Genomic DNA, 14,586 nt, shown 5'->3' with positions numbered 1-14,586 from the left:
TACAGACTGTATACTAGCAGATACAGACTAAACAAAGGAGCAATCACCAAAAATTCATGACCAAATATACAGAACCCAATGGCTTAAGGAACTATGAAACTCTATAAAGTATCTATTCTAATACTGTCAGATAAATTACTTCTTTGTTGACTATTATACCAATCTACCACGGGAAATCATATAAATAAAATAGTATATTTATAAAGGTATGCTCTATAAAAGCATGTTGATAAATTGGTTATTTTTTAAAGGATTCATCCATATAACTCCTTTAAATAACTATCGCAAGCACTATAATGAATTGGCTGAAACGATGGTTACAAACTTGGTCTTTATATAAAACTAAGAACATAAACTAAACCCAGATTTTTGTAAACCTGAGTTTTTACATGCTAATATTCCTGTGATAACAGTAAAATGTTTCCATGATCAAAATCTTTTTTATGCTATTGTGATTTGGTACTGATTATCCTGCCATAATACCCTTCTCTGAGAACTGCCTTCACCTGCCTCTAGAGTCATGTTTGTACCTCAGGCCCTTTTTCCATGGCTGTAGCCTATTGGGCAGTTTACATAAGGAGTAATAAACAAAAGACTGGGCTTGGCAATTGAGTCTCTCTCCCAGGAATGTAGAACTGGATGAAAGAGCAGAAAGGTCAGTTAATGGTGGATGCTTCTTTGTCACATGATGTGGAATCCTAGGTCAGAGAATCCCACACTGAGGAAGCCATGATAGAGAGGTGTAAATAAAGTACTGGAAATCATTCTTTCAGATGAAAAGGACAATGAGAGATTCCTAGAAATGATCCCATGTATTACCAGATAGAGGCACATACTAAGAAAATCTGCCCCGGGTCCTGGTGAATTCCAGTTCTAGTTCCTGTCATGATGCTCCCACTACCCTTCTACCCTTGGCTGCATGGGAGAACCCTGTATCTTTCTAAATGAACTCCTTTTTTATAAAAACAAAATAAATCACTATGCACAAAGGCATAATTATTATTTTATTTATCCCAAGACCTACTGACAACTGGCATATAAACATTATAATTAATGTTAAATGGAAGAGCAGGGTCACATTGCAAATTAGGTGTCCTTTTATACTCAATACGAGAAACTCTGAAGTGAACCCTTAATTGGTAAATTATATATTCTAAGACTTCAGACTCATGGTCAAAATCTATGGGATAAACTAAGGAACTATGTTTTGATTTGATAAATAGGAATGATAACTTGACCTTTTAAAAATGCTTAATAAATTTAGTGGAGTTTAGTGATTTGGAAGGACCAAAAGTATTGTTTTTCTTGTATTTTTATTTATTTCCTCCATCATCTCCAGAATTTATTTTAATGTAAATGAGAGCTGTACATCTCAAAGGACTGAAAAGGAAATCCAAGAGTAAGAATCTCCCTCAGAGAATATCTGGTCTTGGTGAAACCCCCCTGAGCTTCATCGTTGGAGTGGGGAAGCTTTCTAAAGATGAATTTCAGAGTGTGGGCAATTCTGTGATGGTGTGAGTGTATCTGTGGGTGTGTGTTTAAACTGACACATATAATATACATCCTGCAGTTAAAAGCCTGCATGAAAATTAAATTACCAACTCAAAATATAGTTTGGAGAAATGATTATCAATCCAGTGTTCATTTATGCTTAGAAAACTTTAGTCTAGTGTAAATGAGCTGCCAGGGCATTAGATTACAACATGCCCAGAATCAGAGAATGATTCATATGAACTCCTGTGCCTCACGGAATAAACATATTAGCATGAAGTGGCATGACATAGAATTATAGGAATATCTAGTAATTGACTATATGTACCAATCTTTCACAGAACCACATAATAATAATTATTATTAATATATGTATAAAACTCTATTATACAAAAAAACTCTTTAATAAACTTCGACATTACCTTATAAGAACTTCCTAACAATCCTGCAAAGTACATATTCGTTATAACTTACTGAAGAAGAACTTGAAGTTCATAGATATTAGGTACTTGCTTAACGTTGCACAGCTTGGAAATGTAGTTCTTTTACTACATCATACTGACACCTAAAGTAAAATATTTTTTAAGCTAACAAATCACTTTAACACTGCATTTTTTTTCAGAATGAAGTCACAATCTATAATACAGCTCAATAACTAAGCAATTAATATGCCATAAAGTAGGAGACTGCACTCTTGCTGTGCTGCTCAGATGAGGCCTGTTCTCCATGTCCACAGGCTTTGATGCCATTCAGGAGCTCTCACGGAGTCAGCAGCAGTGCAAGGCCTACAGTCATCTCCAGGGCAGTTAGTCACTGTTTCCAAGATTGGTAAATAGGAAAGCTAAAACAAGCTATATCCAAAGTGTGGTATAATCATCCCCAAATTACAAACCAGAAGAGCCTCTCTATCACTGTGTAGGGAGGCCCATAGACCATTTTAAGGCCACAGCAGGAATAATACGAGTGCTTAAAGAACACTTTGAAAATAAATATTCAATGCACAAATCTGTGAATTACTCTCATCATACTAGCCAGTGCCTTTTCACTATTTAAAACAAAAACAAAAAAAAACACATACTCTGTCTTGTCCTCATTCCATGACTATAGGCAAGTTCAATTAACCACTCTTCTTTCATACCCTTTTTCTGTAAAAATGGGGATAATGATTCCTACCTCATAAAATTGTTGAGACTATTTTAAAATAGAATATATGTAAAGTGCTGAGAACTATAACTATCAAGAAAAAGTCTCAATAAGTATTTAGCTATTGCTATTTTTTATCATTATTATTGAGAACCAAGACTATACAGTCCAATGTCTACATTAACATGATTTTACTCGCTCAAGAAATTTTTGTCCAAGAAAATGAAAACACAAATAACCATTTTTTTTTTTAATTTCAGGAACTTCTCCTAAATCCATATACCCAAATTTTCGACAAGCCCTAATTATCTCCCTTCTCAGGACAATAGACCATTCAATTGGCTTATCGAATCATTACTTATGCTTTCACAATCCCTCAAGATTCTTGCCTCACTGCAACGACCAATTCTAAAGTATGTCAAGCACTTGTTGAATCCCAGTCAGGTCAATGCATTGAAAAACTTGCCCTAAACCAGACTCCAAAAATCTCATAAATATCCTGGCCTTCCTTCCCCTCACTCATCAGAAATGTTACTAAAACTTCAACAAGATTATAGATCTCCCAATTCTGCTGGGAAACATGGCAGAGTGAGAGACATCTTCAGATCTCTCCCCTTGAAACAACAATAAGCTGAACATCTAAAACTAAAAAGAAAAACAAACAAACAAAAAAAAGCACACCCAAATTGCACACCAGCACATCTGAGCATGGGATCTGTGCATTAGAGCTACCACAGGTCAGAACCCCAGGTATTGGGCAGTAGACTAGGAGAAATAAAGAAGTTGCCTCTCCCAGCTTCCAGAGCTCCCTGCAGGAGGAGGGTGAGGGGTTGAGATGCAGTTACTTCCTTGAACAGCCCTGCCTGAAAGTGCTGTGAGCTCCACACAGCCGACAGCAGAGTCCAGTCATCAGGGCAGAAAGCAGAGAAGCAGAATGGGACAGCAGAGAAACAACAGTTGATTTTTACCAGCCATGGTCGCAAAACCAGCAACCAACCCCCAACCTAAAGGGACCCTCCCCCCATATCTAAGACCAAACACCTCAAGGATCCAGGGGAATATGAACAAACACTACTGAAACACTGACAGGGACTGAAACTGAGGGTAGTGAGCATGATTAAATATCTACATGAAAATAAAAAAGGCATTATCTAGGTTTTATATAAAGCAGGGATCCAAGAGGCTTAGATGCCACCTACTGGAAACCAAAAGAAAAGATCCTTCTTTGCAGCAGGCTAAAGAGAGACCTTTATATAATAAATCTTCTTTCTGTTAAAAAAAAAAAAAAAAAAAGCAGAGAATACATTTCAATTAATGCCCAGATGGAGAAATAACCCATTAAACACCATGCACAACCAAGGTGACAAGGTATCTGAGAAAGAAAGAAAAAAAATCTCCAAAAAAGAAGCTTACAAACATAGAAATATGCAACTTAAATGACAGAGAGTTCAGGATGATACTTCTGAAAAAACTGTGTTCCGAAATGAGTCAAATCAACAATTTCAGAATTCAAAAACAACTAGATGAGCAGAACAGGAGACGAAACCTCAAAGAACAGAACTTTCAGAGTCATTACACACACACACACACACACACACACACACACACACACTGAGAGTTGAAAAATGAAATAATAAGGTTGGGAAATAGAGCTAACCAAATGGAGGAAAAGATCAGTGATATTGAAGATAGAACTCTGGAAATAAATAAATAAATCAGAAAAAATAAGAGAGAAACTAAAGAATAAAAAATACTGAAAGAAAAATTCAAGAACTAGCTGATACCATCAGGAAAGGAAACATAAGAATAATGGGTGTTATCAAAGGCGAGGAAAAAGAACAGGGACTAGAAAGCATTTTCAGACAAATAGTGGACGAGAATTTCTCAAATCTAAGGAATGAGCTGGAGCTTGGAATTCAAGAAGTCAACAGAACACCCAATTATATCAACCCAAAAAGGCCTTCACTGAGACACATTGTATTAAAGTTATCAAAAATCAACGACAAAGACAGAATTCTCAGAGTAGCCACGGAAAAGAAGATGGCGAGCTAAAAAGAAAAACCCATTAGATTATTGTTGGACTTCTCAGCACAGACCTTACAAGCCAGAAAGGAATGGAATCAAATATTTAAATTTTTAAGTGAAAGAAACTACCAGCCTAGAATAATCTATCCAGCTAAGCTCTCCTTTAGAAATGAAGGAAAATTAAGACCTTTCCAGACATAGAAAAATTGAAGGATTTCTCCACTACAGGAAATATTGAAAGGGGTCAGCTCACTTAACACAAAATGACACAAAAAAATGCATAATTAGGAGTAAAGTGACTATCAGGCAAATAGAAGCAGAGGAGTGCAATCCTTACTAAGAACAGGGCATTATAAGCTTAAATAATAAAAAGAGAATTACTATAGCACAATAGTAATAAATGTTCAGCATACACAGAGACAAATTGAGATAACAAACACTGAAGAAGAGGATTCAAAGATCCAAATTCACAAAGGGGAATGGAGATAAGGCACACTCAGAAGAAAATGGAAGACTGTATATATGTAACTATCCTTTTCATATTCATAATGGTAACTACACACCAAAAATTCAGAACTGAACTATATAACATAAAACAAGAAGAACGAGAGGGAAAACCCACAAAAGCCAACCAAAATAAAGAAAACAGAAACACACGGACAAGGAAGCAATGGAAACACCGAGCTACCAAAAAGCAAAAGGTAAAATGGCTATAAGAAGACCTCATATTTCAATAATCACCCTAAACATAAATGGACTGAACTCACCAATAAAAAGGCACAGAGTTGCAGATTGGATCAAAAAACAAAACTCAGCCATACGCTGCCTCCAGGAGACACATCTCAGCTCCAAAAACAAATATAGATAAAGTGAAAGGGTGGAAAATGATATTTCAAGCAAATGGCATTCAGAGAAAAGCAGTAAGAGTGGTACTAATATCGGATGAAATAGACTTCAAAATAAAAATTTAAAGAAAGATACTTAGGGACATTTCATAATGATAAAAGAAATCATGGAACAAGAAGACATAACACTTATTAATACCTATGCTCCCAAAAAGGGAGCCCCGAAATATGTAAAGCAATTACTGACAGAACTAAAGGAAAAAACAGACCAAAACACTATCATAGTAGGGAACCTAAATACTCCACTGTCAGATATGGACAGATCATCCACACAGAAAATGAATGAGGAAATAATATCCTTAAATGATACATTAGAGCAATTGGACATAATTGACATATACAGAGCCTTCCATTCCAAAACAGCTCCTTATACATTCTTCTCTAGTGTGCATGGAACATTCTCAAGGATCGACCACATACTGGGACACAGAGATAGCCTCAACAACAATAAGAGGCTTGAAATCATACCAACATATTCTCTGATCATAATGCTTTGAAACTGGAGATCAACTGAAAAAAGAAATCAGGAAGAACCACAAATACATGGAGATTAAACAACATGCTACTGAAGAATAACTGGGTCAGGGAACAAATAAAAAGAGAGATCTAGATACATAAAAAAACGAATGATAATGATAGGACAACATATCAAAACTTTTGTGACATGGCAAAAGCGGTCATAAGAGGAAAGTTGATATCATTACATGCCTATCTTCAAAAACAAGAACGAGCCCAAATAAACGACCTAATGCTTCATCTTAAAAAACTAGGAAAGAAAGAACAAATGAGGCCTAAAGTCAGCAGAAGGAAAGAAATCATCAAAATTAGAGCAGAAATAAGTGAAATTGAAAACAAAAAAAAATTAAATAAATGAATACAAAAAAGAGCTGGTTCTTTGAGAAGGTTAATAAAATTGACAAACCCCTGGCTAGACTCACCAAAGCAAAAAGAGAAAGGACACAAATAAACAAAATCAGGGATGATGGGGGAGGGGGAGCGGAATTACAACTAATATTGCAGAAATACAAAGGATCATACAAGAATACTATGAAAAAGTATATAATACCAAATTTAATAACATAGAAGAAATGGACCAGTACTTAGAAAAATACAACCTTCCTAGACTGAATCAAGAAGAACTGGAAAATCTAAATAGACCGATCAATCGTATAGAAATTGAAACAATCATCAAAAATCTACTAGAAAGTAAAAGTCCAGGACCAGATGGCTTCACCAGTAAATTCTACCAAACATTCAAAGATTTAATACCTATCCTTCTCAAACTCTTCCAAATAATCAAAGAGAAGGCAATACTTCTCAACTCATTTTATGAGGCCAATATTACTGATACCAAAACCTGGTACCGGCAACACAAAAGAAGAAAACTACAGACCAATATCTCTAATGAACACAGATGCAAAAATCCTAAATAAGATACTAGCGAACCAAATACAGCAACATATTAAAAGATTATACACTATGATCAAGTGGGCCTCATCCCAGAGGCACAGGGATGGTTCAACATATGTAAATAGATTAATGTGATACACCACATAAACAAATTAAAAAGTAAGAATTATATGACCATATCAATAGATGCAGAAAAAGCCTTCAACAAGATACAGCACCCATTTATGGTCAAAACACTTAACAAAATCAGTATAGAAGGAAAGTAACAGTACATAATAAAGGCCATATGACAAACCCTCAGCCAACATTATATTTAATGGCAAATAACTAGAAACCTTCCCTTTAAGAGCAGGAACAAGGTAAGGCTGTCCACTATTGCCACTGTTATTCAATATAACATTGGAGGTCCTAGCGAGTGCAATCAGGCAAGAGAATGATATCAAAGGCATCCAAAAAGGAATGACATGATTCTCTATGTAGAAAACCCTAAAGACTCCACAGGAACACTACTAGAAACAATAAGCAAATATAGTAAAGTCTCTGGATACAAAATCAATGTTCAAAAATCCATAGCATTCCTATACTCTAATAACGAAATATCAGAAAAAGAAGTGGAAAAAATAATTCCTTTTGCAATTGCAACAGAAAGAATAAAATATCTAGGAATTAATTTAATGAAACATGTGAAGGACCTAAAAATGAAAACTACAAGACCCTACTAAAAGAAATCGAAGAATATACAAAGAAACAGAAAGATATTCTGTGTTCTTAGATTGGAAGAATTAACATAGTTAAAATGACCTTATTACCTAAAGCATTATACAGATTTAATGCAATCCTCATCAAAATCCCATCAGCATTTTTTTAAAAAATAGAACAAAAAGCCATCAGATTTGTATGGAAGCACAAAAGACCCCAAAATGCCAAAGCTATCCTGAGAGAAAAGAACAAGGCTGACACATCTCTGTCCAATTTCAAATTATACTACAAAGCAACAGTAATCAAAACGGCATGGTATTGGCAGCAAAACAGACACATAGACCAGGAGAACAGAATCGAGAGTCCAGAAGTAAACCTATATTTATATGGACAAATAATTTTTGACAAAAAAGCCGAAAATATACAGTGGAGAAAGGAAAGCCTCTTCAATAAATGGTGCTGGGAAAACTAGAAAGCTATGTGCAAAAGAATGAAACTAGACTGTTGTCTATTATACACATCAAAATTAAGTCAAAAGGGATTAAGGACCTGACTAGAAGACCTCAAACAATAAAACACATAGAAGAAAACATAGGAACGAAACTCAAGGACCTTGGACTTAAAGAGGATTTTATGAATTTGACCTCAAAGGCAAGAGAAGTAAAAACAAAAATAAATGGATGGGACTATATCAAACTAAAAAGCTTCTGCTCAGCCTAAGAAACCGTCAACAAGGTAAAGAGAAAACCATCTGAATGGGAAAATATATTTGCAAGCAATGCCTCCAATATGGGCCTAAAATCCAAAATAAACAAAGAACTCATATGACTCAATAACAACAAAAAACCAAATGATCCAATCAAAAAATGAGCAGAGAACCTGAACAGACACTTCTCCTTAGAGGACATACAAATGACCAACAAATATATAAAAAGATGCTCAATATCGCTAGCTATTAGGAAAATGCAAATCAAAACCACAATGAGATACCATCTCACACCTGTTAGAATAGCTATAATCAACACGACAAGTAATAACAAATGTTGGAGAGAATGCAGAGAAAAAGGACCCCTCATACACTGCTGGTGGGACTGCAAATTGGTACAGCCACTATGGAACATAGTATGGAGGTTCCTCAAAAAACTAAGAATTGATCTACCATATGATCCAGCAATCCCTATACTGCATATTTACCCCAAAGACTTTAAAACCCATATCTATTAAGATATTTGCACACCAATGTTCATAGCAGCATTATTCACAGTGGCCAGGACATGGAAGCAATCCTATGATAAATAATTGGCTAATGGAGCTGTGATACATATATACAATGGAACATTACTTAGCCATAAGAAGAGATGAAATACTGCCATTTACGACAACATAGCTGGACCTCGAGATGATCATGCTAAGTGAAATAAGGCAGACAGAAAAAATTGAAAATCACATGATATCACTTATATGTGGGTTATAAACCTAAAAGCAACAAATGAACAGGACAAATGAGACTCATGGACATGGACAATGGACTAGTGGTTACCAGAGGGTAGGGGAGTGAGGGGGGTAGGTAGGGGTAGGGGAGGTCAAATCTAGGGGGATAGGGGGAGGGTGAAGTGGGTAAAGGGGATCGAATATATGGTAGCTGAAGGAAACTGGACTCTGAGTGGCAATCACACAATAGAATATATAGATGTGAAATTATAATGTACACCTGAAAATTATATAATTGTATTAACCAATGTTACCCTAATAAACTTAATAAACAAATAAAATAAATTTTTAAAAAAAGATTATAATTCTGAAAACATCAGTTCAATCACTTTAGTTTTTAAGAATAGGGTAGAAGTGTGTTATTTGACATCCCCCTTCTCATCACACATACATATCTGAATCTTGTCTTTTTTTTTCCTTGATAAGATCCCTCAAATGTATCATCATTCCACCTACACTGTAATACTTCTTGCTTGAAATATTTAAGTATTTTTATCCCTTATGATAAAATTGTATTCTCTTAATTATATTCTAAAAACAGATTTTGCTTTGTAAAATGTAGCCACCCATAGAATGTAGAATATCTGATCTCCTGTAAAAAGCAAAATTTCTAAATAAATGTCAAAATTCTGTTTTATATAATTGAAAGAAAAAAATCATAATTTGTACCAAAAACAATAAAGCTATAATATGAAAAAAAAACAATTATTGATCTCCTTTCCTGGGTTAAAAATAAATGTGTTTTTTGTTTGTTTTTTGTTTGTTTGTTTGTTTGTTTTTAAGTGCTGGTGCTTTTTTTTTTGGTGAGTCAGCAGTTGACATTAATATTATTATGCATATTTTTCATCTCTTTAACCCTGTGGTTTCTAAATGTAGCCCAAGGGGCTCTGGGACACTGTAGTGAACTCACAAGGCAAAGAAGGACATTTTAAATTCTTGAGGAAAATGCAGCAATCCCTGACACCAGTCAGACACTGCATGGATGATTTTAACATTAAATTGCTATATTTCTTCTGAAACATCCTATCTTTGTGAAACTGAGCTTGCAGCAGTTGCTGAAATAAAAACTAAGTATTGCATGAGAGTTAGTGTGGAAAGGAATATGGGAGTGACGGTAATACTAAAATTAAAGAAGTTGTGCTGTCCTCAACATGCACATACATCCCAATAGTAAGTAATTGTGGCTATATTAAAATGAAATGAGAATGTTGTCTTTTTTCTTTTATTGCATATATGTTATTTATTCCAATGGCAATTAAGTTATTAGGACTTCAATATTTATTAAGTTGTTTAAAACTAACTACTTAAAAAATGTGACCGTTTGCTTTTCTTTTTGGTCTAGGAGTATCATAAATATAATCACCAAGATACTCAAGGCACTGGGAGCAAGAAAGTTTGGGAACCTGTCTCTAACCTATTCATTGTGCAAACTGTGACATGTGTAGAATTTAAAGAAGGACTCCCTAACTCCAGGGTAAAATTGCCTCAGTGGCTATCTTCAACCTTCAACCTGACCTATCTTTCTATGGTGTTCTCCGTTCCTTTTAATGTATTCATTTGAATTTCTGGATACCCATAACAACACCTAACCCCCCAAGGAAAATTCTCATGTTTATTATTAGGAAGATTAAACTTAAACACACTAAAGATGGAGTTGTCTCTATCAATTTAATTAATTAATTCAACAAATATATATTTAACAGCAGATATGTGCTAAGCATTATTCTAGGGCTAGAGATATACTGGTTAGCAAATTTATTACATTGATTGTTCTAATGCCTTGGCAGCATATTTATAATTGGCTAAACATTCCAAGTATCAATGCACACTAGGATAATCATTATTTCTGAAGTAGGTATCCAATTCAAGTCAACAGAAGAATTTTTAATGGAGAACATAGAGACATACACCTATTATATTCATATTAAATTTAGCCCAGGACTGCAGTTAGCTATGAAATTTTCAAATGTGTTTTTCCAACTTTAAAAGAAGAAAAACACGAATGGTCAGCCCTATTTTTTTTTCACTTTCTGGATTCACTCCATACACATTCCAAGAGTTTTCATCAAAATGAATCATTTCCTTCACAGAACCTGAAATCAGCTCCAGATCATCTAGCTCTCCTACCAGTACCAAGTGATAGTCTGTTCTCTGAGTCCAGTTAATACTTTCTTGCTTTAGCTCAATATTTACTTTTCTAAGAGCCTCCTGGATACAAGATCAAATTATCTATAATAATATAATATTCTGAATTATCTTCTGAATGTTCTCTGAATTTTGCTTTTCCCACAAAAAATTCAGAAAATATATATTTTTTAAAGTTTACAGAGAACTACATTTTACCAATTAATAACAGTAGAGCAAAGATGCAAGTTACTTGAATTCCAATTGTTCCGTTTGTATTCTATTTTCCTTGTAATAAATTCAGACAAGTGGAAAGGAGCCTCCAAACTGATGCCTCCAAAACAAACAAAAAACAACTCAGCTTTTATATGAGTAGTTTCTCTTTTGGCTTGACAACAGGTTCATACATGTAGTTTTTCAAACTCAATAAGCAGTGCCTTGTCAGATCCACAGGACAAACTGATACACTGAAGTACTATTATCATTATAATTTAAAAAGAAGAACAGAGTAAGAGAAAATATCATTCCTTGTAAAAGTCTGAACAAACTCTGCTCACTTTTCACTCTTGTTTAAATATAACTTTCAGGTAAAGGTAAAGGGTCCCCCCAAAAATATTTGGCTTTTAAGCCCTGCCAAACCAAGAACAAGATCAGTAAATTCTGGGATCCGCCTTTCTTCTTCACACCAAATTGGTAGAGGTACAGTAAGAGAATAACATACTGACAGGAAAGGTAGTCACCAAACTAGCAACCATTTGTAATAATAAATAATTCTTGTTTCCTCAAGGGAACCGCAGAATGTAGAGCTTCAGCAAATGAGGCAATTTTAAGTCCCAAGGACCTATGTCTCCTAACTTAGGATGGGAAGAACTCAATACGAAATTTTCCCTGAATGAAGCCACAGAAACTTTAGGGACAAATTTGCAAAATAAGACTTTGAATTTGTGCTTCTGTCTCTTTTCCTAGCAATATATTCTGCAAACAGTACACACAAGCACACTGCAAGAAGAGCCTTGGATGATAAAAAGCCTGCTTTTCTCAGAATCTTTCCAACATGTTTAAGCCCTGAAGGCTTACCTTAAAAAAATCATTAATGTCAAAGAAAATGTCAGTGTGTAAGACATACAGCTGAATCTGTTGGTTGAAGAATTTAGACACAAGAAAGATTTGTCAGGAATAAGCATATACTTAAAACAATGAGGCCTAATGAGATCAGCCTAGGAAAGTTCAGTATCCTCCTTATCAACAAAAGTTATGTTCCAAGACCCTCAGGATGCCCAAACCCCATATAAAACTACGTTTTTTTTCTGTACATACATACCTATGATAAAGTTTAATGCCTTTTCCATCTTAACTAAGTAGTCATTATGGACTGTGGCATTAACTTTTGCAGTCTGAGATATAATACCAAAACTAGCACAAATATCTTTTTTCTTCTTCACAATTTCATGGATAGAAGATTCTTGTTTACCATAGATCTTAACAACCTCAGGATATGATTTTTTACTTTCCCTATTACATCAAGAACTTTAATGTTTTCACTTAAAAGAAGCACTTTATAGCCTCCCTTTGGCATATTTGAATCACTAGCATCACTACTCTTGTGCTTTGGAGCCATTGTTAAGTAAAATAAGGGTTACTTTAACACAAGCACTGTGGTACTGCCGCTAAGTGACTAATGAGTAGGTAGTGTTGACAGCATGGGTAAGCTGGACAAAAGGATGACCCATGTTCTAGGCCAGACAGAGCAGGATGGCACAAGATTTCATCACACTCCTCAAAATGGTGCACAATTTAAAACATATAAATTGTTTATTTCTGGAATTTTCCATTTAATACTTTCAGACCACAGTTGGCCACTGGTAACTGAGACCGCAGAAAGCGAAACCACAAATAAAAGGGACTGCTGTACATAGATGGAGGAGAAATAGTGGTTGAGAATAGAAAATGCACCCGTGGAGGACAGATACAAAAAGAATCAAGGGTCTAGAGGAAAAAGAAAACACACCACAGTATCGCAGAATTCAAGTTTTGAAACTTATAGTTTGAAGAAATAGTGATCAGCAAAAGCAAATTCAATAGTATGAGTACTGAAAATGCCCGTTTGGCAACTGCTGACTTTTTGAAGAACAATTCCTGTAAAATGGTGGAGGCAAAAGTCAATTTGCAATGAGAAGAGCATACATGAAAGTGAGGGAATGAGATAACTTTCTTCTGCTGGTGTGTGATAGACAACATGGGGTCTTACTGCTTGTGAGTTCAGCACTCCAATACTCTAAGGTCTCCAATGCAAAGGCTGAGTCTTAAAGACACTTTACTATCGTGGTGATGGAGACTGTGGTTGTGGTTTTGTTTTCTCTGTTTTTACTTTTACTCTCCACACTTCGAGTTACCTATAAGTTCTGGGTATCTCACTTTCTGAGAGGCAGCAGATAATATGAGATTTTTTATCTGCCTACAGATAAAAGACATTTTCAGAGTAAGAGTCTCTCAGATTTTGCTGGAGAAAATAGAACTCGATCTCTTTTATAGTTACTCATTATCTTACTTTCTTTCTTTCCTTATCACAGAGAGAAAGGGAGAGAGAGAGAGCACTTACTTTCTGTTTCCTTTGGTTGTCTGCAGTCCTTCTGACACTCCTCGGTTCTGTAGGCAAAGAGCCCCATGATTGCAGAGCCTGTGAATATGTTGCTCACCAACTGAAAAGTGCTCAGTAATGAATAAATGAATGAATGATGTACCTCTTTATCAATCTTGTTACAAATATTTTCATGTTTCTTTTCTTGTTTAGACTGTAAAATCCTGGGGAGCTATCTTATGTTTTGCAGTGTGTGTGTGCTGTGTGTGTGCATGTGCACGTGCCTTACATGGTACCCAATCACAAACTAAGTGAGTTTTTTCCTGTGGTGAATGAATTCACACTGTAGTAGAGAAAACAGAAGAGGGAGTATTCAACTCTATGAGACATATACCTGAAGAACAAAAATAGCTTCCACTCTTGAATAATTGGGAAAATTAAACTTCAACCTGCAATGTTTTCTCCAAAACATTGGAGAAAATGTTAACACTGTCTGATTTTAGTCAAAAAATTACTCATGGAGATTAGAGATCTTGTGCTCTGATACTGGGAAAGTTTAGTAGAAGAGGTAAAATTTTATTTAGACCTTTGATAACGGGCTGGTTTTAAATAAGTGAAGAGAATATAAATTCAGTACTTGAGTTGGCAGCGACAAATTGCAAGAGAATCCATGACTAATGCAACATAATGTAGTAGAAAGGGCAGAGAGCTCGAGGTGGA

General features: G+C 35.2%; 1 long non-coding RNA gene across 1 annotated transcript in view; it reads right to left on the bottom strand.

The window, feature by feature from the left end:
- The window catches only part of LOC120594788 (uncharacterized), a 256,575-nt gene that overhangs the window by 60,176 nt on the left and 181,813 nt on the right, over positions 1 to 14,586 (bottom strand). The gene's annotated exons all lie outside the window — the stretch shown is intronic.

The sequence above is a fragment of the Pteropus medius genome, unplaced genomic scaffold (genome assembly GCF_902729225.1).
Source record: "Pteropus medius unplaced genomic scaffold, Ma_sr-lr_union100, whole genome shotgun sequence".
NCBI lineage: Eukaryota > Metazoa > Chordata > Mammalia > Chiroptera > Pteropodidae > Pteropus > Pteropus medius.
The sequence above is the reverse complement of the archived record's forward strand: the minus strand, read 5'-3'. Positions and strand labels throughout refer to the sequence as shown.